Source organism: Monodon monoceros, unplaced genomic scaffold (assembly GCF_005190385.1).
Source record: "Monodon monoceros isolate NGI ecotype Baffin Bay Population unplaced genomic scaffold, NGI_Narwhal_1 Super_Scaffold_6, whole genome shotgun sequence".
In the NCBI taxonomy this organism is placed as follows: Eukaryota; Metazoa; Chordata; class Mammalia; order Artiodactyla; family Monodontidae; genus Monodon; species Monodon monoceros.
Window position 1 is genome coordinate 32,839,401 of NW_021703783.1, and position 26,894 is coordinate 32,866,294.

Below are 26,894 nucleotides of genomic sequence, written 5' to 3' on the forward strand. Positions count from 1 at the left end.
ATCAACATTTCTACATATAGTTAAATAATTTCCTCTATTTTACTGTATTTTCGTATGTGCAACAAATGGGTTCTTGATGCTTTCATAGGATATTGTTTTATGAAAATGTTTCTGGTTGATATTGACCATACACTTAAATCTCACTAATTTATTATGCCTGATGTTCATTTCAGATTAGATCATTGTACTAACCTTAGAGAAATGGTTTATTGAGTATAAATAGTGCTAGTGGTGCATATATTTTACCTATTGAAGAGAACAGATTGTGATAGAAATCCTGTTTATTTGGTTAATCTCTTGCACTTACATCTTTAATTTGATCCCAATCATATGACTGCTCACCTTATCTTTTTAAAATATTGTGTTAAAATACACATAACAAAAAATTTACCATCTCAACCATTTTTAAGTGTTCAATTCAGTAATGTTAAATACATGCAACCACTCTCCAAAACTCTTTGCCTCTTGCAAAATTAAAACTTTATATTAACGTTAAATAACTTTCCATTCCAACCCAACCTCCAGGTCCTGGCAAACAACATTCTATATCTGTTTCTATGAATTTGACTACTCTTAGTACCTCACGTAAGTGGAATCATACAGTATTTGTCTTTTTCTGACTGGCTCATTTCACTTGGCATAATGTCCTCAAGTTTCATCCATCTGTAGCATGCAGAATTTCCTTCCTTTTAAAGGCTAGATAATATTCCAGTGTATGTATATACCACATTTTATTTATCCATTCATCCATCATGAGCACTCAGGTTGCTTCCCCTTTTTTGGCTATTCTGAATAATACTGCTATGAACGTGGGTGTACAATTATCTGAGTCACTGCTTTCAATTCTTTTGGGCATATGCCTGGAAGTGGAATTGCTAGATCGTATGGTAATTCTGTTTTAATGTTTTTGAGGAAACTCCATACTGTTTTCCGTAGTAGCTTCACCATTTTACAATCCCACCAACAGTGCACAAGGTTCCAGTTTCTCCACATCCTTGCCAACACTTGTTATTTTCTTTTTGGTTTGTTTTTATAGTGGTCATCCTAATGGATGTGAGGTGGTATCTCATTGTGGGTTTTATTTACGTTTCTCTAATGATAAGCGATGTTGACCGTCTTTTTATATATTTGTTGGCCTTTTGTATATCTTCTTTGGAGAAATGTCTATTCAAGTCATTTTTAAATTGGGTTGTTTGTTTGTTTTGACGTTAAGTTGTAGAAGTACTTTATAGATTCTGGATATTGACCAGGTATATGATTTGCAAGTATTTTCTCCCATTTTGTAGGTTTCCCTTTCATTCTGTTGTGTCTTTTGATGCACAGAAATATTTAATTTTGATTTTGTCCAATATATTTTATTTTTGTTGTTTCTCCCCTTAACTTTAGAATATCTTTCCTAATCTTTTGAATATCTTCTAGCTTTCCTTCCCTAAGTTTCTGCTAAATGTCTTATAAATATCATCTACACTTTCTCACCTCTTACTCCTTCAATCCATGGTTTCCGAACTGTGTGCAGAGATGCCCCAGGCACAGTGAACTCATAGGAGTGCCTGGGGGATATTACACAATTCTGAGGGAAACACAGTAGTACTTGATGTCTTTCTGATACCACACAAAATATTAGCTCGGGATAGTTTATAGTTTCAACATTAGATCGCTCTACGTTCCTTTTCATAATGTCATATCTTTGAAAAGCTGGATATTCAGTGGTTGCTGTGATAAAAGCAATTACAGGGCAAAAATCAGTGTTGAACAGGACATGACAGTGGCTAGCATCTTATCTAATTCCAAAATTTAGGAAGTTCTGTGGTGTGTAACAGGTGCATGCATCCCGTTAGTAAGTAACTGATTATTTAAAAATAAAATCAAATATTTTTCTTTCAATTTTTATGTATTACTTTTCAAACAGCATCTAAGTTGCTAGTACATAAATACTGATTAAGTTGCTTGGAACTGACTACTTAATAAACTGAACTATTAAGTGTTTCTTTTGACTTAGGAATACTATGAAAAAATCACTGAGTTATGAAAGACTCCATGAACTGAGAAAGTTTGTGAACCTCTGTCTTAGAACCTTTGCATATGGCTTTCTCCATACCGCTCTGTTGAAAGCATTTTCTTGAATATGACCAATGTCTTCCTTCTTGATAGCAAAATCGATTCTATTATTCTCAGATGTTTTTATTAGTTTCCTGTAGCTGCTAATTAACAAATTAGCACAAAGTGGGTGGCCTAAAACAACAGAAATTTATTCTCTCACAGTTCTAAAGGCCAGAAGTCCAAAATCATAGCTGCCATCCCTCTGAAGGCTCTAAGGGAGAATCTTTCCTTACTTCTTCCAGCTTCTAGTGGCTGTTGGCATTTCTTGATTTGTGGCCACACCACTCCAATCTCTGCCTCTACGGTCACATTGCTTCTTCCTCGTCTGGGGTTCTCAAATCTTCCCCTGCCTTACTTTCATAAGGACGCCTGTCATTGGATTTAAGACCCAATCAGATAATCCAGGATGATCCCTTCATTTCAATATCCTTAACTTAATTGCATCCGCAAAGATCCTTTTTCCAAATAAAGTAACATTCACAGGTTCCAAAATTAGGTTGTGGACATATCTTCTGGAGTGTCACCACTCAACCATCAACCTGCTACAGATGTTTGAGGCTTTTGATACTCTTGATCGTTGCTTCTTCTTGACATACTCCTTTCTCTCTTCTTTCACACTGCACTAAACTGATCCCCCTCTTAACTTGGCTCACAGTGTCCGGAGTATTATTGTTGTACATTACTCTGGATGTTACTGTGAGAGTGTTTTGGGGATGAGATTAAAGTTTAAGATGGTAGACTTTGAGTAAAGCTGATTGTCCTCCACAATGTGGATGGGCCTCTTCCAATTAGTTGAAGACCTTATTAGAACAAAGACTGAACTCTCTAAAACAAGAACAAATTCTGCCAGCAGACTGCCTTTTGAATTGAATTGAAACTCTTCCCTGAGTCTCCAGTCTGCGGGATTACCCCATCAGATTGTGAACTCATCAAGTCTCCACAATTGCCTAAGCCATTTGCTTAAAATAAATCTCTCTGAATATACACACATCCCGTTAATTCTGTTTCTCTGGAGGACCCTGACTAATACCCTTTAACTCCTTCTCTGTCTTCTTTACCTCATTCGTTGACATATGTGAAAAATGAATTCATTAAATCTTCATCCAACTAGCCCTACTCTAGACTTCAGTGTTTCTCAATGTGATATCATCACTTAAAAACAGGTCCTTCTAACCTGCTACACAGCTGACTCCAGACCTGGGAGGCCTTGCTTATATTAACCACATCGCATGTATCAGATACAAAATTAACATAAATCGTAATTAAATTGCTCAAATTTGGAACTTTGAGGCTGAACTCTTCCATATCCAATCTATATTCAGTGAATCACTCTTGTCAATTACCTAGCAAAGTTCAATGAAGTAGGCAATTAATGTTAAAAAAAAGAAAAAGAAGACAGAGTAGGCAATTAATGTTAAAAAAGAATAAAGTATCCCATTTACCCAGTCCCTCACTTATACCTCTTTCAAATCCTCACATCGGATTATTTTCCAAATCTTATAGATTCAACCGTTTTACTTTCAGAAGCAAAACATCTTCGGGTTCCCTTTTTTGTGTCTTGTTGCTCTACTCTTCTTACCTTACCTTATATTATTTTCTATATTGACCCCATATGAACAAATCCATGCTCAGCTGTCAAGTTCATTTCCTGAAATGCTCTTTGACTGGTCAATCCCCCACATGCTGACTCTCAATGCTTCCCCCTACCTACAGAATATGGTCCAAGCTCATCAGCCTGGCACCCAAGGCCCTCTGCCATGTCTTTCCTAACTGTGCCCTATGCCCCAGTCAAACTACACTGCACTGTCTTATGCTGTTTTACTGATCTGGAAGACAACTCCTTACTCCCTAGCTATACACCCAGCACTTTTCTGCTGTCTCTACCTTTTAATAGTGAACCCATCCTTTGGAGCCATAACAACTTCCATGAAACCTTTTTTCAGTGTCAAATATGTAAGAAGTCTTGTTTCTTTAAATGCCTTTAGCATTTTGTGTGTCTGTTCTAGCACCTCTCTTACTCTTTTCTCTAGTCATATATGTACTTGAACTTACTGCAGTCTTCCTATTAGACTGTGTAATCCTTGATATCAAGGACTTTATCTTGCTCCTTTTTGCATCTCACATGTATTTATTATTTATTCACTTGTTCTTCCATTCAATACACTGTTTCTCAAGTTGGGGATATAATCATGATCACAGTGCTCTGTAAACATTTCTGGAATTTAAAAGATCTTGATGACTTTTATTTTACATGTGGAAATGAATGTTGATAAGTCACTTATCCTCAGTGGAACTGCAAAATAAGGATGCTGAACAGTTTTCCAAGAATGCTTTCTTAAGTTATCAAACTGTATGATTCTTTGGTAATTTAAATGATTGTATATCCACTCAGTAAAACAACTGTTTGGAAACAGTTCCAATTAGTTTATGCAATTCAACCAAATTTCTTTTGAAAAATCTGCATTGTAAGATTTCTCTTTAAAAAACCTTTATTTTTATGGTAACTATTTTTATGTTTTTAGCCGTCACTACTCAGACAGTTATAAAAATTGCCTCCTCTCACCCTACCTCTTTCTTTAAAAACTGATGCAAAACAGTGGCACCTTATTGTCGGCCCTATCAAATTATGTATTCTTATTCCTGTAATTTATATGTATGAATCCTCTGCTCTAAGCATGAATATTTTCCCACTTTTCCTCATCTATTATGTCTCCAGATGTTAAACATTTGTCAGAACTGTCATAATAATAGTACCTTCGATTTGTATAACAGTTTAAAATTTTGAAAGAACACAGGTAGACTTATTTGAGCACCAATATAATCCCATCTGACAGGCTGAATGATGTATTATCAGGTTTTATTTTTTAACTTTCAGAGATTTGAAAATCTGAGGGATAGAGAGAGGAAGTCAGCAGCTTTTAAGGCTAGGGCAAGTGTTTACAAGAGACGGAAACCATTTTAAGCCAATGTATGCAAATAACAGGAGAATCTCATGTATCCCACGAGCCTGGCTTCATTTCTGCTTCTCTCTTTTTCTCTCTCTCTCCTAACAGGATCTCTCTGCTTGTGCACTCAAAATGACAGAATATGGCCACCTTACCCTTCCCAATTGACAGTCACAGTTCTAGCCATATGCAGAGATGGAATAGTTGTTTCTAAGTTCCAAATTCCTAGGAGAGCATATGATTGACCCTGCTTGGCTCAGGTATCAAATCATCCTTGGCCAAGTTGGCTGGTTTACCCAGTGCACACTGCTCCATGAATGAAAGGCAATTACTGTAGGAGGGGAGATGGATCTTGGATCTGAAAAATAGTCTTAGAATTTACACTTTTTACAATTTGGTGGAGCTGGTGCTTAGAACCTCAGAAGTCACAAATCAAATGCATCCCAAGGGCAGTTAAATAACATAAATGAATAAAGATGACAGATGGAGGCTGCAGTACCCGGATGGGCCACAGGCTCAATCTAAAGGGAGCTGCTACTACTCATCTCCAACTCCATGGGAGTCTGGGCCTGGGCAACCAATCTGATGATTTTCAAATAAACTCAGAAATTGGGATTTTATGTAAAATCTCTGTTTAAATTTTTAAAAATCCCAATGAGTGAGAAAAGAAAAAAAAAAAAAGCCATGACTGCAGGTCATATCTGAACTATCAACTTGCAGTTTAGTACTTCTGACCTAGATCTGTCTGGTCAATTGTCAAATAATGACATTGAAAAACTCACATCCAAGGCAGCTTCAAGATGGCGGAGGAGTGAGACGTGGATATCACCTTCCTCTCCACAGATACATCAGAAATACATCTACCTGTGAAACAACTCCTACAAAACACCTACTGAACGCTGGTAGAAGACCTCAGACTTCCCAAAAGGTAAGAAACTCCCCACGTACCCGGGTAGTGCAAAAGAAAAAAGAAAAAACAGAGACAAAAGAATAGGGATGGGACCTGCACCAGTGGGAGGGAGCTGTGAAGGAGGAAAAGTTTTCACACACTAGGAAGCCCCTTCACTGATGGAGACGGGGGGTGGCGGGGGAGAAGTTTCAGCGCCATGGAAGAGAGTGCAGCAACAGGAGTGCAAGGGCAAAGCAGAGATTCCTGCACAGAGAATCACTGCCGACCAGCATTCCCCATTCCGAGAAGCTTGTCTGCTCACCCGCCAGAGCGGGCGGGAGCTGGGAGCTGAGGCTCGGGCTTCAGAGGTCAGATCCCAGGGAGAGGACTGGGGTTGGCGGCATGAACACAGCCTGAAGGGGGCTAGTGCGCCACAGCTAGCCAGGAGGGAGTCCGGGAAAAAGTCAGGACCTACCTAAGAGGCAAGAGACCATTGTTTCGGGGTGCGCGAGGACAGGGGATTCAGAGCACCGCCTAAACGAGCTCCAGAGACGGGCGCGAGCCACGGCTATCAGCACGGACCCCAGAGACACGCATGAGACGCTAAGGCTGCTGCTGCCGTCAAGAAGCCAGTGAGCAAGAACAGGTCACTATCCACGCCTCCCTTCCCGGGAACCTGTGCAGCCGGCCATTGCCAGGGTCCTGTGATCCAGGGCCAACTTCCCCGGGAGAACGCACAGCACGCCTCAGGCTGGTGCAACGTCCCGCCTCTGCCGCGCAGGCTCGCCCCGCCTCCGTACCCCTCCCTCCCCCTCCCCCGGCCTGAGCGAGCCAGAGCCCCCGAATCAGCTGCTCCTTTAACCCCATCCTGTCTGGGCCGGAAAGGATGCCCTCAGGTGACCTACACACAGAGGCAGGGCCAAATCCAAAGCTGAACCCAGGAGCTGTGTGAACAAAGAAGAGAAAGGGAAATTTCTCCCAGCAGCCTTAGAAGCAGCGGATTAAATCTTCACAATCAGCTTAATGTACCCTGCATCTGTGGAATACGTGAATAGACAACAAATTATCCCAAAATTGAGGTGGGGGACTTTGGGAGCAACGATACATATATTTTTTTCCTTTTGCTCTTTTTGTGAGTGTGAATGTGTATGCTTCTTTGTGTGATTTTGTCTGTATAGCTTTGCTTTTACCATTTGTCCTAGGGTTCTGTCTGTCCGTTTTTGTATTTTTTTAGTATACTTTTTAGCACTTGTTATCATTGATGGATTTAGTTTTTGGTTTGGTTTTTCTCTTCTTTCTTTTATTTATTAATTTTTATTTTTTTAATTTTTAATAATTATTTGTTATTTTAATAACTTTATTTTATTTATTTATTCACTTTCTTTCTGATTTTCTCCCTCTTCTTCTGAGCCATGTGGCTGACAGGGTCTTGGTGTTCCGGCCGGATATCAGGCCTGTGCCTCTGAGGTGGGAGAGCCGAGTTCAGCACATTGGTCCACTAGAGACCTCCTGGCTCCACGTAATATCAAACGGCAAAAGCTCTCCTAGAGGTCTCGATCTCAACGCTAAGACCCAGCTCCACTCAACGAGCAGCAAGCTACAGTGCTGGACACCCTATGCCAAACAACAAGCAAGACAGGAACACAGCCCCACCAATTAGCTGAGAGCCTGCCTAAAATCATAATAAGGTCACAGAAACCCCAAAACACACAACCAGACATGGTCCTGCCCACCAGAAAGACAAGATCCAGCCTCATCCACCAGAATACAGGCACCAGGCCCCTCCACCAGGAAGCCTACACAACCCACTGAACCGACCTTAGCCACTGGGGGCAGACACCAAAAACAACTGGAGCTACGAACCTGCAGTCTGTGAAAAGGAGACCCCAAACACAGTAAGTTAAGCAAAATGAGAAGATACAGAAACACACAGCAGATGAAGGAGCAAGGTAAAAACCCACCAGGCCAAACAAATGAAGAGGAAATAGGCAGTCTACCTGAAAAAGAATTCAGAGTAATGATAGTAAAGATGATCCAAAATCTTGATAATAGAATGGAGAAAATACAAAAAACGTTTAAGAAGGACCTACAAAAACTAAAGAACAAACAAACAATGATGAACAACACAATAAATGAAATTAAAAATTCTCTAGAAGTAATCAATAGCAGAATAACTGAGGCAGAAGAATAGATAAGTGACCTGGAAGATAAAATAGTGGAAATAACTACCGCAGAGTAGAATAAATAAACAAGAATGAAAAGAATTGAGGACAGTCTCAGAGACTTCTAGGACAACATTAAATGTACCAACATTCGAATTATAGGGGTCCCAGAAAAAGAAGAGAAAAAGAAAGGGACTGAGAAAATATTTGAAGAGATTATAGTTGAAAACTTCCCTAATATGGGAAAGGAAATAGTTAACAAGTCTAGGAAGCGCAGAGAGTCCCATACAGGATAAATCAAAGGAGAAACACACCAAGACATATATTAATCAAACTATCAAAAATTAAATACGAAGAAGAAATATTAAAAACAACAAAGGAAAGACAACAAATAACACATAAGGGAATCCCCATAAGGTTAACAGCTGATCTTTCAGCAGAAACTCTGCAAGCCAGAAGTGAGTGGTAGGACATATTTAAAGTGATGAAAGGGAAAAACCTACAACCAAGATTACTCTACCCAACAAGGATCTCATTCAGATTCAACAGAGAAATTAAAACCTTTACAGACAAGCAAGAGCTAAGAGAATTCAGCACCACCAAACCAGCTATACAACAAATCCTAAAGGAACTTCTCTAGGCAGAAAACACAAGAGAAAGAAAAGACCTACAATAACAAACCCAAAACAATTAAGAAAATGGTATTAGGAACATACATATCTATAATTACCTTAAATGTAAATGGATTAAATGCTCCAACCAAAAGGCATAGACTGGCTGAATGGATACAAAAGCAAGACCCGTATATATGCTGTCTACAAGAGACCCAGTTCAGACCTAGGGACACATATAGACTGAAAGTGAGGGGATGGAAAAAGAAATTGTATGCAAATGGAAATCAAAAGAAAGCTGGAGTAGCAATTCTCATATCAGACAAGGTAGACTTTAAAATAAAGACTATTACAGGAGACAAAGAAGGACACTGCCTAATGATCAAGGGATCAATCCAAGAAGAAGATATAACAATTGTAAATATTTATGCACCCAACATAGGAGCACCTCAATACATAAGGCAAATGCTAACAGCCATAAAAGGGGAAATCGACAGTAACACAATCATAGTGGGGACTTTAACACCGCACTTTCACCAATGGACAGATCATCAAAAATGAAAATAAAAAAAGGAAACACAAGCTTTAAATGAAACATTAAACAAGATGGACTTAATTGATATTTATAGGACATTCCATCCAAAAACAACAGAATACACTTTCTTCTCAAGTGCTCATGGAACCTTCTCCAGGATAGATCATATCTTCGGTCACAAATCAAGCCTTGGTAAATTTAAGAAAATTGAAATCATATCAAGTATCTTTTCCGACCACAACACTATAGCTCTAAATATCAATTACAGGAAAAAATCTGTAAGAAATACAATACATGGAGGCTAAACAATACACTACTTAATAACAAAGAGATCACTGCAGAAATCAAAGAGGAAATCAAAAAATACCTAGAAACAAATGACAAAACACGATGACCCAAAACCTATGGGATGCAGCAAAAGCAGTTCTAAGAGGGAAGTTTATAGCAATACAATCCTACCTCAAGAAAGAAGAAACACCTCAAATAAACAACCTAACCTTATACCTAAGGCAATTAAAGAACAAAGAACAAAAATAACCCAATGTTAGCCGAAGGAAAGAAATCATAAAGATCAGATCACAAATAAATGAAAAAGAGATAAAGGAAACAGTAGCAAAGATCAATAAAACTAAAAGATGGTTATTTAAGAAGATAAACAAAATTGATAAACCATTAGCCATACTCATCAGGAAAGAAAGGGACAAGACTCAAATCAATAGAATTAGAAATGAAAAAGGAGAAGTAACAACTAACACTGCAGAAATATAAAGGCCCATGAGAGATTACTACAAGCAACTATATGCCAATAAAATGGGCAACCTGGAAGAAGTGGACAAATTCTTAGAAAAGCACAACCTTCCCAGACTGAACCAGGAAGAAACAGAAAATATAAATAGACCAATCATAAGCACTGAAATTGAAACTGTGATCAAAAATTTTCCAACAAACAAAAGCCTAGGACCAGATGGCTTCACAGGCAAATTCTATCAAATATTTAGAGAAGAGCTAACACCTATCCTTCTCAAACTCTTCCAAAATATAGCAGAAGGAGGAACACTCCCAAACTCATTGTATGAGGTTACCATTGCCCTGATACTAAACCCAGAAAAGGATGTCACAAAGAAAGAAATCTACAGGTCAATATCACTGATGAACATAGCTGCAAAAGTCCTCAACAAAATACTAGCAAACAGAATCCAACAGCACATTAAAAGGATCATACACCATGATCAAAGGGGTTTATCCCAGGAATGCAAGGATTATTCCATATATGCAAATCAATTAATGTGATACACCATGTTAACAAATTGAAAGAGAAAACCATATGATCATCTCAGTAGATGCAGAGAAGGCTTTCGACAAAATTCAACCCTGATTTATGAAAAAAACCCTCCAGAAAGTAGGCAAAGAGGAAACTTACCTCAACATAATAAAGACCATATATGACAAACCCACAGCCAACATCATTCTCAATGGTGAAAAACTGAAACCATTTCCACTAAGATCAGGAACAAGACAAGGTTGCCCACTCTCACCACTCTTATTCAACATAGTTTTGGAAGTTTTAGCCACAGCAGAGAAGAAAAAGAAATAAAAGGAATCCAGATCGGAAAAGAAGAATTAAAGTTGTCACTGTTTGCAGATGACATGATACTCTACATAGAGAATCTTATGGATGCTACCAGAAAACTACTAGAGCTAATCAATGAATTTGGTAAAGTAGCAGGATACAAAATTAATGCACAGAAATCTCTTATACACTAATGATGAAAAATCTGAAAGGAATCACTCCCATTTACCATTGCAACAAAAAGAATAAAATACCTAGGAATAAACCTACCTAAGGAGACAAAAAACAAAAGTATGCAGAAAACTATAAGACACCAATGAAAGAAATTAAAGATGATACAAACAGATGGAGAGATATAACATGTTCTTGGTTTGGAAGACTCAACATTGTGAAAATGACTATACTACCCAAAGCAATCTACAGATTCAATGCAATCCCTATCAAACTACCACTGGCATTTTTCACAGAAGTAGAACAAAAAATTTCACAATTTGTATGGAAACACAAAAGACCCCGAATAGCCAAAGCAATCTTGGGAAAGAAAAACGGAGCTGTTGGATTCAGGCTCCCTAAGTTCAGACTATATTACAAAGCTACAGTAATCAGGACAGTATGGTACTGGCACAAAAACAGAAATATAGATCAATGGAACAGGATAGAAAGCCCAGAGATAAACCCACTCTCATATGGTCACATTTTTGATAAAGGAGGCAAGAATATACAATGGAGAAAAGAGAGCCTCTTCAATAAGTGGTGCTTGGAAAACTGGACAGCTACATGTAAAAGAATGAAATTAGAACATTCCCTAACACCATACACAAAAATAAACTCAAAATGGATTAAAGACCTAAATGTGAAGCCAGACAGTATCAAACTCTTCAAGGAAAACATAGGCAGAACTCTCTATGACATAAATCACCCCAAGATCCTTTTTTTTTTTTTACATCTTTATTGGAGTATAATTGCTTTACAGTGTTGTTCTAGTTTCTGCTTTATAACAAAGTGAATCAGCTATACATATACATATGTTCGCATATGTTTTCCCTCTTGCATCTCCCTCCCTCCCTCCCTCCCTATCCCACCCCTCTAGGTGGTCACAAAGCACCAAGCTGATCTCCCTGCACTGTGTGGCTGCTTCCCACTAGCTATCTATTTTACCTTTGGTAGTGTATATATGTCCAGGTCACTCTCTCGCTTTGTCACAGCTTACCCTTCCCCTTCCCCATATCCTCAAGTCCATTCTCTAGTAGGTCTGTGTCTTTATTCCTGTCTTACCCCTAGGTTCTTCATGACATTTATTTTTTCTTAAATTCCATATATATGTGTTAGCATACGGTATTTGTCTTTCTCTTTCTGACTTACTTCACTCTATGACAGACTCTAGGTCCATCCACCTTATTACAAATAGCTCAATTTCGTTTCGTTTTATGGCTGAGTAATTTTTGACCGACCTCCTAGAGAAATGGAAATAAAAACAAAAATAAGCAAATGGGACCTAATGAAACGTAAAAGCTTTTGCATAGCAAAGGAAAACATAAACAAGATGAAAGGACAACCCTCAGAATGGGAGAAAATATTTGCAAATGAAGCAACTGACAAAGGATTAATCTCCAAAATTTACAAGTAGCTCAAGCAACTCAATATCAAAAAAGAAAACCAATCCAAAAATGGCAGAACACCTAAATAGACATTTCTCCAAAGAAGATATACAGACTGCCAACAAACACATGAAAGAATGCTCAACATCACTAATCATTAGAGAAATGCAAATCAAAACTACAGTGAGGTATCACCTCACACCAGTAGAATGGCCATCATCAAAAAATCTACAAACAATAAATGCTGGAGAGCATGTGGAGAAAAGGGAACACTCTTGCACTGTTAGTGGGAATGTAAATTGATACAGCCTTTATGGAGAACAGTAAGGAGGTTCCTTAAAAAACTAAAAATAGAACTATGAGTAATCCTGCTACTGGGCATATACCCTGAGATAACCATAATTCCAAAAGAGTCATGTACCACAATATTCATTGCAGCTCTATTTACAATAGCCAGGACATGGATGCAACATTAAGTGTCCATCGACAGATGAATGGATAAAGAAGATGTGGCACATATATATAGTGGAATATTACTCAGCCATAAATAGAAACGAAATTGAGTTATTTGTAATGAGGTGGATGGACCTAGAGTCTGTCATAGAGAGTGAAGTAAGTCAGAAAGAGAAAAACAAATACCCCATGCTAACACATATATATGGAATCTAAAAAAAGAAAAAAATATGGTTCTGAAGAATCTAGAGACAGGACAGGAATAAAGATGCAGACCTACTAGAGAATGGACTTGAGGACACGGGGAAGGGGAAGGGTAAGCTGGGACGAAGTGAGAGAGTGGCATGGACATATATACACTACCAAGTGTAAAATAGGTAGCTAGTGGGAAGCAGCTGCATAGCACAGGGAGATCAGCTCGGTGCTTTGTGACCACCTAGAGGGATGGGATAGGGAGGGTGGGAGGGAGACGCAAAAGGGAGGAGATATGGGGATATATGTATATGTATAGCTGATTCACTTTGTTATAAAGCAGAAACTAACACACCATTGTGGAGCAATTACACTCCAATAAAGATGTTAAAAAATAATGAAAAATAAAAACTCACATCCTCCATAAAGTTTTTATACAATGGAAGAGAATACAGTGTGTACAGCATTAATGTAAGTAGTACACATTTGTATATAATGGGTATACACATAAAACATAAAGAATCATTCATCCACCTTGTGTCTGAATGAGAAACTTGATGGAAGCAATCATTTCTTCTTTACTTTGTGAGATAATTTATTATAAAGAGCTGCACTATTTGCTTTAAGCTTTCATAAAGAACAAACCCTGTTACAGGATAAAAAGCCATGTAGAAGCTATATGTCCCTGAACAAAAATTTTTAACCTGAGTCTCAGTTTTCTCTTATGTCAATATGGTGTCTCATGATTGTCATGGACATCAAGTGAGATACGATTTTATAAAGCTTTTGACATGTATTAGGTGCTCAGTGTATGTTAGGCTTCATATCTGCTAGTTGGAATTAAGTTCAACACAATACTGTATTTTTGAAGCATACAGTATGAAACAAACAGTATATTTCAAAATACTGTCATTAAAAACAGAGCAAGTAAAGTTAGATTGAATTTCCAAACATCAAAATCAATGATCCAATGTTGGTTTCTTATGTAGGTTCATAAAACCACAATATCACTGTTAACTGCTTTGTCTCATTTACATTAGAGTTATAAAGCATCAAATAAGAAAAATAACCCTTGGTCATAAGAAAAAAAAAATGGATCAAGCATTAAGCAACTTTTTATATGCATGTAATTATAACCCCCAACAATCTGTAATAAACACCTGGCAATATTGCTGTAACTTTTAACACAATAGAGTATACCACAGAAGATTCTTCCATTTCAGTGAGGCTCTGTGTGTTTAAATGAATCACCAAGGAAACAGAGCAGTTTGGGTTAAAGATCAGTTCCAGCAAATAATATCGCTTTGTTACTCTACCTGAGTGAAATCTGGGCTGAAGTAATCTTAAATGATATGTACTTTCTAATGAAACAATGAAGTGACCGCTTTGGTTCAAAAGAGCTGTTTATAATGACAAGGATGCATATTGGAATCAAAGTGCAGGAAAGCACAAGGCAACCAGCTTTTCCATGCATTATTTAAAGTGGGATTTTTTCACCCTGCTTTGGAGAAGTGCCTTGGCAACAGGATCTTGAACCTCATTCTCATTATCTCTAATGTCTTCATGTGAGTAGGATGGTTTAAATGGCTAATGGGGGTATTTGCAAACTACTTTGAAAATACACTACTCTTTCCTTCCCTGTTTCTTTGTCTTTTCTAGGGATTCTAATTCACACCTAAAAGCTCACCTAACATTTTAAGCGCACGCATGAGAAAGCCTCTCTAATACTAAGTCCAAAATGGGGGACAACCTTCTATGTCCTTTAAGTATTTTTGTAGTCACAACAGAGGCAACTTCAGCATTTCCATATTAGAGGAATTTAGGGCTGGAATCTGCAGTCTAGTTTGAAAGCAGTGCAAGGGCTTGTGAAGCTGAGCTAACCTAGCAGGGGGTTTTGTGCTTGTGTATGTGTATCTGTGTGTGAGATAAACTTGAGAAAACCATTCATATCAAATAATTGAGGGGGGGTGGAGTTACAGCTGAGCAAGATTATGGGAGGGTTAAGGCCCCTTCACTCTCATCCTTAAACTACCCTTTGGAGGTGTCTGAAAAGCATAATTTCATTGTTGGGATCCAAAACGGATTAACATTTTACTAAGTACAGCTCCTTAACAAAGCTTCAGTGTATCTTATTCTGCTTTTTAGGGGTAGACTAGATTCATGTGGTGACTTTTATTTAGGGATGTGCCAGTAAAGGAGTTAACTTACATTTCATACGTTAATGATGGGCACAGTAGTACAATGAATTCCAGGAAAGGGAAAGTTCAAAAGTCATTGAATAATTATATTGAATCATATGTATTTTTAATAGCTTTCGGTGAGACTGGTGGGTACTACACAATATTCTTCTTTCTTAATAAGAAAGCTCAGATTTTATTTGGTATGGCAAGGTACCCAGATAAAAGTTTGCAATTCTACCTCACTTGCAGCTTGATGTGACCTTGTGATTAAATTCTGGCCAATGAGATGGAAAAGCTGTTGGGTGAGTCTTGAAGGCTCCTTAAAAAAAGGCTAAATAGCTGGTGAGGACCCTTTTTAATTTCCCACTTCTCCTGTTTCCTACTAGAATGAGGATGTGAGGGCTGAAGTTTTAGCTGCTGTCTTAGACCTGAGGCAACCTCGATGAGAAAAGCCACAAATCTGGAGAGTAGAAAAGAAAGACAGAGGGGAATCTCTCTCTCATATCAGACCTGGCATGCCTACCTTCAGACTTCCTTTACATGTAAGCAAAACATCTTCTGGGACTTCTGTGGTAGCGCAGTGGATAAGATTCCGCGCTCCCAATGCAGGTGGCCTGGGTTCAATCCCTGGTCAGGGAACTGGATCCCACATTCATGTCACAACTAAGAGTTCGCATGCCACAACTAAGGAGCCCATGTGCTGCAACTAAGGAGGCCGTGAGCCGCAACTAAGGAATCCCGGAGCCGCAACTAAGATCCGGTGCAACCAAAAGAATAAATAAATATTTAAATATTAAAAAAAAAAAAGAAAAACATCTTCCGTCCTATTTAAGCCACTATTATTTCCAGTCTCCGTTATTAGCAGCCACGTATATTTCATAAGTGAAAGATTTTGTTTCACCAAAACTGTTCCGTTTAGTTCATAGAGACCCAGGATAGCAGGTTTGTAAAATGAGAGGTGTTGTTATCCAAATCCCTTTGGTTTCTGAATTTTGGATAACAATGAGCGAGAATTTGGTTAGCAAGGGATACATGTAGTTTTAAAGGTGAAATCACAGCTAGTTGGTATTCTACATTCCCTGTAATCACAAGATAGAAAGTGTCAAAGTTTTCCTTTAACTTTGCTAAATAAGAGAAGCAAATCCTCCTAGACCTAAAAATATTCCTTTGTACAAAAGCAGATAAATATGCATTCTTCATCAGATTTAGAAATACTGTAGATCTTACAAAATATATAAATGTTTCTCTATTCTTTAAAAAACCATTTTTAAACTTTAGCAAGACTCACTTCTATAATAACTGCAACATTTGGCATATATTTTTTGAATTTCAACATTTTCCTAAATATTGACTCAATGTTATTTAGGAATTCAAAGAGCCTTCACTGTCTTGAAAAAATATTTAGGAGTCTGTTTGTTGCCTAGCTTTGCCAAATAGCATTGTAAACAGGTATCAATATTCCCTCTCTGAATTTATGTCATCTTACAATCCTGGTTTGTACCTCCTTCTTTGTTACCTACTGCCTTAGATTGGACGTTATTTTATCTGTTCTCTCTTAAATGAGTTCTCAGAGACAGCTCCTAAAAGAGAAAACTCTTAGGAACAATTTCTCTCTGGTGTTTCACGTCAGTTATGTCTGACCTGTTGTCAGTAGAGAGTCAAGCTTGTTGGAGAATTGAGTGGAATGTGACCAAGGACTTCTCAGGAGCACGGAAACTCGTCTCACCTTTTCTTTCTCCTTACTCACTGCAATGCAGCACATTTTAATACAAATCATGTGCACCTTGGATTTACTACAGTAAAAGGAAAGTGAAGGATATATTGATATACGGATTCTTCCATGTACTTCTCATTTCTACCTCCCAGTTCATCACTAGCCTTTTCACTTGGCAATTCTGATCAATCCTTTTTGTTTTTGTTTTTGGCCACACCGCACGGCTTGTGGGATCTTAGTTCCCCAACCAGGGATTGAACCCGGGCCCTCGGCAGTGAGAGTGCCGTGTCCTAACCACTGGACTGCCAGGGAATTCCCTGATCAATCTTATTAAACCAGTTTACTTTGATCCTAGGACTAGGCTGGTCTCTCTCATTAAAAGCAAGCTGAATCTGCCACTCAGCTCCCAGGTCCAGTTCCATTTGGCCTCACTATTAGAACTGTGCTGCTTGGAGTCATGTAACTCACTGGCTCAGTGGGGCCATACACCTACCTACTGCTCATAATAATACTTTTACCAGTCTTCCCGATGATGCTGGGTGCTGGGTTTCATTCAAGTTTTCTGAACTGTTTTTCCTTTTCACCTTTCACATCCTGAACTCTTCTTTTTTTTCCTTCTTCAGAAATAAGGCGCAGCTTATTTCTTTATGCAGTAGCCCTCTGCTGTGGCAGCCCACATCAGCCCACATCAGTCCATTTCTTTTGCCAGGGTTCATTTGGCTCCCTCTCAAAGAAACTCATTTCACAGCCCTTACTCATTGGCTGTTGTTTCTTCCTGAACCATTATTTCACAGGACAACACACAGGGCCAGTTAAATCACAGTTCACTTTCCCTGGCTCTAGACACGATAACCTCCAATCCACTTTAACTTTGATCCTGTTTGTTTTTAAAGATTGTTTTTCTTCCCTCCCTCCCAACCCGTCTTTCCTCCCTCCTTCCTTCCTCCGCCCCACAGCCATTGTCAGTGCCCTGGTGTTTTCCATGTCACTATCCTAGCTCGTTAACAGTGAAGTGGAACAGAGGGAGAGACTCCCCAGGGGATCCTCAGGTATATTCTTATTGTTGCGGCTCATCTTAGATGTTTATAATGGCGCTAGGATAAGTGTTGTGGGCTGCACCCCACAGCACTGCAAGCCCTGTACTTGCCCAGCCTCAAGACTGAAGAGCCTAGAGTCAGCGACAGAACCATCTATGGTTTAAAGGATGGTGGGGAGGGGGGCTTACGTGTCTGAGGCGAGGTCCTGGAGCAACACCGCACCACAGATGGCAGGCAGGACATGGCAGCCGTCTTCGCTACTGGGGAGGGGGCGAAGTTATAGGGGGAACTGACGTCACGTTGGCTCTTCTGTTACCAGGGAAACCAGCAGGGGAGCGGGCCCCTCACCTCCCCTTTGATAAGCTATCATAGAGGAGTTGTTCTGATCTAAAGATTAGAACCGTCACTAGCTGGGGTGAGGGCAAGTATGTAGGCATTTACTGATTAGGCTCTATGATTAAGAGAGAAGGTCAGTCATGTGAGTAGGGTGTAGGTGAGGCAGGGACTGGTGGAGCAGGGATGTACAGAGAGCAAGAGAACAGCCATCTTGGGTGGCCTGATCATACAGTGTTCAAAAGGATGTAGATCTTTCTGTTCTACAGTTCAAGTCTGGATAGAAATACATTTGAGAGAATGGGTAATGAGCCTGAGAAAAATACAGCTCAAAGTGAGGTAAATTGCACTTATAAGAATTTAAAGTCTGAATGTGCAGATGGGAGGCTGTATTTCCCAGTGGGAGAAGCTCTGGGTTCTACTCTCACATCCATGACCGCCTAGCTGTGTGATGTTGTATGTGAGATGTTAAAGCGGGTGAAGAAGGGGTGAGAGCAGCATAGTCATCTTTGAGCAACAATAGATCCCCGAGTTGTTTTGGTACTTTCTTATCTTGCTGGGTTTTTTCTTTCCATTCTCCTCACTGCTGTCCTTCTAACATTACAGTAATTTTGTGATTCTTCCCTGGTTTCTCCGGGTGGTGTCTCACCCCAGCCTGCCGGTGCTGGGCCCTCTGCTCTAGACTGTACCTTTCATTCCTCCTACCACAACGAACTTGTCCAGGCTCTCAGTTGTTAAGAATACCTGCCAGGTAACCGGAAGCCAGTCTGGTAAACTAATTCACAGCAAGGTGCTCATTCACGGATTCATAAAACATTTATGGAGCATCCCAGCTCCTGTGCTCAGTGTGAATGACTGACCAAGGCCATCCCTCTGCATTATCAACATACACTGTGGCAGCCTTGAGCTTTGGGGTCAGACAGTCCTGGGTTTGAATCTCACCCTGTCACTTGCTAGAAAATCTTCCATCCAGAAAAAGTTACCTAGTCCTTCTGGGATCTCACTTTCTTCATCTGTATAATGGATACAAGACAGTAATAACTCCTTGCAGGAGTTCTTGGGTTTTAAGGACAATGACATACAGTGGCTAGCTCAGAGTAGATGTTAAAGATATAGTGACTGGGCTTCCCTGGTGGCGCAGTGGTTGAGAGTCCGCCTGCCGATGCAGGGGACACGGGTTCGTGCCCCGGTCCGGGAAGATCCCACATGCCGCGGAGCGGCTGGGCCCGTGAGCCACGGCCGCTGAGCCTGTGCGTCCGGTGCCTGTGCTCCGCAACGGGAGAGGCCCCAACAATGAGAGGCCCGCGTACCGCAAAAAAAAAAAAAAAAAAAGATATAGTGACTATTATGGTATTATTCGTTATCCTTTCCGTATATCATTTATGGGGACCTTTCACATTTTAAATGTGGATGTAAATTGACAGCGCCTTAGCAATAATAAGAATTACAAGGCATATGACAGGTTGTGAGAGACATTTAGTGAGTCAGAAGTCTTTCCCCACCTCTCACCCACACCAGTTGTCTCAGTTCTGACACTAGAATACGCAAGTATCAGCTGTCTGAGGAACTGAAGCAGAGCGAATTGCTGAAGACACAGGAGAGATGTTAAAAGGATACACAGAGGTATGTTTTCAAATGAGGCAGCCTGGCTCTAAAATGCCAGGAAACAGCAACAGCAGATCATGAAGTGAAAAGTAGGTCACTTGTTTGGAGTCAAGGTGTCAGGTAGCATGCAAGGTGAAGAGCCCAAAGCCATAAACAGTAACACGCTGTGGAGATTGCTGCAACAGCCGTAAACCAAATGGCTGCCTTCCTGCATATGCCTGATGGATAGAACTGCTGGTCACTGCAGCCGTCTTTTTGCCACACTTTCACACATGCAAAACAACAGCCAGCCATCAGCAGTATCATTTTGAACGTAGAGGACAATGATAAATCAAGAGACCAGATAGCTGGTTATGCACATGGCCAGGAGCGCAACTCAAGAGAAAGTGGGAATAAAGCTCTCCATTTATTTAGTTTGCCACCTAAATGTGTGTTGTACTTTTCAACTGTTTGTGGCTTCAGATTTTAGGGTGTCAAATTTCAGAGTGCCTAAATGAAACACCTGCTTGTTTGCATATTCTTGTACGTTGAGTAGGCCTCCTACTATTGTAGGATGTTTCTGTGTTGTGAAAATTTTTTTAAAAATACTGGTTTTGTGTGCAGGTTATAAAGAATTTTAAACTCAAAGCCTGGGGCTACCACTTCAAATGGCATTTGAACAGTCATCTGGGACTGTCAGCTTGGGGGAAAGGGAGGAGGGAGACAAAATGCTGTTTGGATGGTGAGGGACACTAGTGGGCCGTATGTTCTGCTCCATTACACGCATTGTCATCCCACGGTTCTCTCTTCTTACATTTGCCTCCTGCACACTACCCACGACAGTCTAAAACTCTGGAGAGATGATTGAGATAAAAGAGTATCTGAGGGAACAGGGATTTTGGTGAACCCCGAATTTAGGAACTCGATGCAAAGAAAGAAAAGACTTAGCTATCATACCAGTGAGTGATTTTGGCCATTTGATTCAAGCAGAATCCTCCACATTTCTTAGCCTCCTGATATTAACTGCATTATGATTATTACTTTTTAAAAATGACTTATCCATCATGAACTAAAGAGTTCTTTACAGGGATATATTAATATTGTTGAAGTTACTGAAAATAAACTGCTTGAGACCCAAACTATGATGTGATGCTAACATTATTTTCTCTGACATCTGATACATATTAATTTTATTGCAAAAGGGTGTAACTAAAATTTCACACAACCTGAAGTCCATGAAGAGTTTAAAATAAATTGAAGTTACTTGGACACTAGGAGCTGTGTAAGAATACAGAAATATCCTAGCTTCCCTAACCCTTTCAGTTGTCAAGGAGCACACTGGATTCTGGAGCATTCGAGCAGATAAAGGGTCTTCGAAAAGTCAGCAAGTAAATGAATACAAATATTGGTTCAAATATTCTCTTTAAAAATAAGAATAAATGACGGAATTGAATAAAACTTCATATAATTTAAATTGCTAGGAAAAGCAATTTGTGTAGAAAGTGTGATTGTTAATCTACTCTCAGAAAGTAATTTTTATGGATCTCTGTCAAAGGCATTGGCCTTACCTGAAAGGATAGCAGGCTGATAAGGGAAATATATTCCTGCTAGTAAGAGTTATGTTTAAAACTTAATTGTTGAATAAAAATTCCTCTTGGGGGAAGAATTGAGGGTGATTTAGGAGATATTCCCTTTGTTGTATGATTGGGAAGAATACATACATTTGTTTATTTTTTATTTTTTTTGGAGTCCTGACTTGACAAGAGCAAAATTTGAATTTATGGCCTTAAATGACTGGAATGGGTTTAGGATTTTCATAAATCTAGACAGCAACTAAGGAACGCTTCCACCCTTCCTAAAGGCAGTGGAAACTATTTAAATATGTTAGAGTCAACTGACAAGGACCTACACCATTCTTTGGAGTTTTTTTAAAAAAAGAACTTTTATTTTTCAGACTATAAATTATGTTAGTATATGAACATCATTGTCCTGGAGTATTTTGGATGGAACAGTCATTAAATGGGTTGATTCCACTTAGCATCGATGCAGAATATATAAAAGCACGTTTTTTTCTAAGCTCAGGCTTACACTGAATTATTTCTTTATTTCCCACTAGCATAAAATTTACTTATATCAGCTATATTAATGCAAACATAAGAGCTTTATTCTTCAGAGAGGTTAGTTTCATGATCTAAATTTAGAGCTGCTTCTCAGTTTATCTCATGAGTGATTATGCTATTTTTTAAAAAAATAGTAGAAGCAAAGAAATGTTATGGCAACTTTTGATTTATCTTCTTGAAAATGTGTTCTTAGTGGTAGAACAGTTATATGCTTGCACTTACTTAGCAGCTCAAAAAACTGGGGGAATAAGATCTCGCTTTTCAAAGATGCCTCTCTCATGAGTTTGTAGAATCTTAAGCACACCTTCAGAGTGTTATTTTTAAAAAGGACTTTGGTTCTTTTCCTATATGCACTTTAAAACTTGCAAGTAAGTTTATACAAATAGATCCTCACATCTACCCATTTATGTATGATTAGTTCTAGGTGTCTGAGTGAATCAAGTTTCTTGTGGAGAATAGAAAGTACATAAAAGTAACTGCTGACATTTTTTTAACATTCCATTTACTGGAAAATAAAATGAACTTTTCAACAAATGTTTTTCTAATTTATAAGGAATCTGCACTCCCCCATCCCCATCTTAGCCTTCTCTTACTTTTTAATTTTGTATCAGTTCTCTTAATCTTAACATTTTAATATCACCCTTATGGGCTCAGGTCAGATTTTGATATATTTTTTGACGGAGTGAGAAAAAGCGATTAGAGGGATGTATATGTCCATAATATGTTAAAGAACTACATATCTTCATAATACCTCTCCACTCTTGATTTCTTTTCATCACTTTCCTTTTCCTTCCTTGTTCTTTCAACTTGAAATACCTCTCAGTAACACATCACTCTAGTGAAACTGATGGGGTTTCCATAATTCTCCACGATGGACTGCATAAATTGAGAACACGGGGTTAACATGAAGCCAAAGATTCTGAGTTGCAGAGGGAGAGGCAGCACTAGTTCACAGCTACTGATTAAGTCACTAAATAAATGGGGGGGAGGAGGCCTTGTTGAACCAGTTGTTTGTTGACTTAATCATTCACTTCCTATGACGTGGTGTAGACACAGTCTATGCCAAGCTTTTACTTGTTTTCTTGCTTCTTAACTATGGTCAAGGAAGAAAAGAATAGGGGCCTCTACCTGTCTCGGAGTCTTTCTATTTATTGCAGGTTCTTCTGATTTTCAATTCTAAAGCTTGATTGGTGGCAGACTCCACTATAAGCTGAACTTCCCTATCTTGTTTCTCGGAATAGTATTGCATTTCCCCTTATGATATTTCAGAAGGGATGTTTGACCCAACAGCATTGATTTTCTCTATCATCCTAGTTGTGATGGGGTGGTTAAATTGCAATATGCCTCGTTACAGCACATAACTCTGTAGGCTGATGCTGAATTCTAGAAAGAGTTGTATTGCCATTCTAATCATTTTGTGGTCCTTTTCTTTATGGAAAAGATCTAAGCTTATATTTCCCAGATAAAGGCAGCTGCATAAATATGGTAAGATAAAATTAGAAAAAGAAAAAAAAAAGCCTATGTTTTTCAGATATTCCAGCTCTCTAGTCCTTACCAGTATGTAATTAAAGGAATCAATGCAGAGCCAATGCATTGCTGTAGAAAAATAAGCAACAAGCATTCGTTATTCTGCAGATGTGCAGAATCTGCATCTTGCCCATGTTATTGTCCTCATAATCAAAAGACATCGGGAGGAAGAGCACTGTTCTCTCATAAGTATAAGACAATTAGTCTCAAACATACAGAGACAAATAAGTGATTTAAATCTTTACCAAACCTGTCAATTTATCTATGAGCAGTTTTAAGACACAAAATGAATAAAATTTGCATTTATTACCACTCGGTATAAATTATTTATAACTAGAATCTTAGGGATTAAATAGGCTTAATTATCTGTGTCCAGTACCGTTATTGTTCACATGAAGAAATCTTGTGTGTGTGTATTCGTAAAATTACATGTAAGTACATGGAGTATAAACCTTGGGTGCATTAGGCCCTGAAGGCACAGAGATTAATGAATTATCCAAGGTGATACAGATGGGCAGTGGCAGGGCTTCCCTGGTGGCGCAGTGGTTGAGAGTCTGCCTGCCAATGCAGGGGATGCAGGTTCGTGCCCCGGTCCGCAAAGATCCCACATGACGCGGAGCGGCTGGGCCTGTGAGCCATGGCCGCTGAGCCTGCGCGTCCAGAGCCTGTGCTCCGCAACGGGAGAGGCCACAACAGTGAGAGGCTCGCGTACCGCAAAACAAAAACCAAAACAAAAACAGATTGGCAGTGGCAGAGCTGACTAAAACCCACCTATCCTGACTCCCCTTTTAATTCTCCTTTTGTTATATTTCAAATGTGATTATTTGCAAGAGTACTGAATTATTGAATCATTGTGTTTCTTTATTGGGGAAGGGCAGGGATTTGGACCTCCTCAAGGAAGATACATTTTTATAGTAATTTATTTTATTTTGTGTATTTCTTGAGTGTCAGCCATGAGAGTATAGAAGAAGACCACTCAGGGTGAACAAGCTATAGGTGTGCCCATGTGGGTGTGGGCCTACCATGATTCTGTTTGTGTCTTTCATGGGGATGACTACAAAGAAGTAAAAGATGATGGGTCTCAATGTCTTTCCATAAACTTTAGGAGATCTGGGCATTTGTGGATATGGAATATACTGATATTCAAGATTTCAAGACTTCTCTATGGGCACCCAAGGTTCAACCTACGGGCTTATGTGTATCCTTACTAAGGCACAAATGTGAGTTGACTTCTGTGAGAGACCAGTTTCAGAAAGATAGTCACTTAGCTATTGTGTGAACCCTGATAACCACACCCACATTAAAACAAGATGTTTATTTTCTTGCTGTTAAATCCTGCAGAGGAACTCATATGAAGTATTAGAAACTTTGGTTTTCCAGATTCAAGTAAATTCATATTACTGCTTGTTCAGTAATGATAATATTGTAACATAGGTCAGTTACATGACAAAACTAACTTTAATAATTTTAAAAATGGCTATAACTTAGCATTTATAACATCATTAAAGGTCTAAAGCACTCTTTAACATTTTTATTATGTTTTACAAATATTTTATGAAAAAGTTATATGATATAATGATACTTTGGAAATGAGGGAATCTTTTTTATAAGTTCCCTGGATTTCTCTCTCTTAAATGCAGTAAATCTATTTGGGGACAAGGCATTCATACACAGAGCAACCTATGCATTCACAGAGAAGAACGCAAATTAACATAAAATAATATACAAGTAAAATGCCATTAAAACATGCTCTGTTTGTAATGATAAAATTTTTTTCCTAGTAATCTTATACTATCTCCTGTTACTACTTCTGTGGATCCTTCTATGTCTCTAGGCAAAACTAGGGGTTCATAGGATACTAGTTCCTCAGTTTCTATGTTGTGATAGAATGATATGTATCTGGTCTTTTTCTCTATAAGATAAGCAGGATAATGCTATCTTAGTTGTTCCTACAGTACAGTACACAGTAAATAGTTGCTAAAAAAATGAATTAAATATTGTTTGAAGTGGTGATCCATTGAAATTTGAAAATCTTTTTCTCTACAGAGAATTCTATTGTACAAATTGAAACATATAACATACATAAGAGGTACTGAGTAAAAGTCATGGACCCAAAGGGGTTCATGAGTTTCTCCATTAAAATTTTGGTGAAACATTCATATAGGAATTTTTTGGTAAAAATGTGAGGCCTTTCACTAAAGCTGTTACCCATGGAAATGAAACTTAAAAAGAAGGAATAGAAAATGTACAAGGATATACCAGATGTTTTACTATTTTGTTTAATCCTTCCTGTGTTCCATAACTTACATATTATTAGCCAGATATTTTAGACAAGGATATCTGTTTTAGATAGAGTATGTAGCAAAATACTATTTGAACCCAGGCCTGTCTATCCAACTCCAAAAAATCTACTATGTTTTCCTTATACTACACGTTTACTCAAGGTAAGAGATGAGATGGTCAAGAATATTCTTTTGAGTAAGGCTGAAAACTATCTCAGACAAAATTGTATGAGTGAGTTTTATTTTTAATTTTTGTGTGCTAACAATAAATTAACTGAAACACTTTCCACATCAGTTCAAATGCTGATTTTCAAGTTTTCCCCTGTTATTGTAGAGAGAAAACACTTTGTGCCAGCTTAGCAGTTTTAAGTGACAAATTGCTTACATTAATATATACATTCTCCCAGCACTAAAACACTAAAAATTACATGCAAAGGTCTAGCATTGCTATTTTCAAAAATAACGACCAATCCATTTGCTAATATCTGTGGATATAAGGGAAACAAGAGGCTCTAGAAAGTTCATTATTACAGGGAGGAACATGCTTCTCAAATTCCTCTCACCAAACCCAGCCCTCCACAGACCTAAGGAAGCTCTCTGGTTAAACAAACCAGCACTGCTCCCTCCCAAAGAAGAGTGATTTCACTGCGGTAAGGGGCTTGCCAGGGTTCATTCCAGGGAACCCAGGTGTCCAGCTGATTTGTGGTAGCAGGGAGCCTAGCCCTGCTGGTAGAATGCAATAGTATCCATATCGGTGTCGGACTTCACCTTGGCCTGAGGTGAGTGCTGCTTCCAGGGCAACTGCCCCAGTTCTCGCCATGTGACCTGAGATGCTGGCAACTACGTCTCCAAGAAGTGTGCTTTGAATCAGAGGATAAAACCAGCAGGTGAGGTAGGGCCCATTTCACATGATTTCCATCTATGTGCCATGCTCAGGGGGACTTTGAAATCTGTGACAAGAGGCTATGGAGATTGGGATGCAGGGGGTGGGGGAAGCTGAGAGGATAAAGCCCCTTGATAGAGTGCATTATAGGACTCAAATGTCTTCAGAGGTCAGGGGTC

General features: G+C 38.9%; 1 non-coding gene across 1 annotated transcript; it reads right to left on the bottom strand.

Annotated features, from left to right (window-relative positions):
• Nucleotides 1–17,188: 17,188 nt before the first annotated feature.
• Nucleotides 17,189–17,261, bottom strand: TRNAE-CUC. The gene has a single exon. It is a non-coding gene; the product is annotated as a tRNA-Glu (tRNA).
• Nucleotides 17,262–26,894: the final 9,633 nt, after the last annotated feature.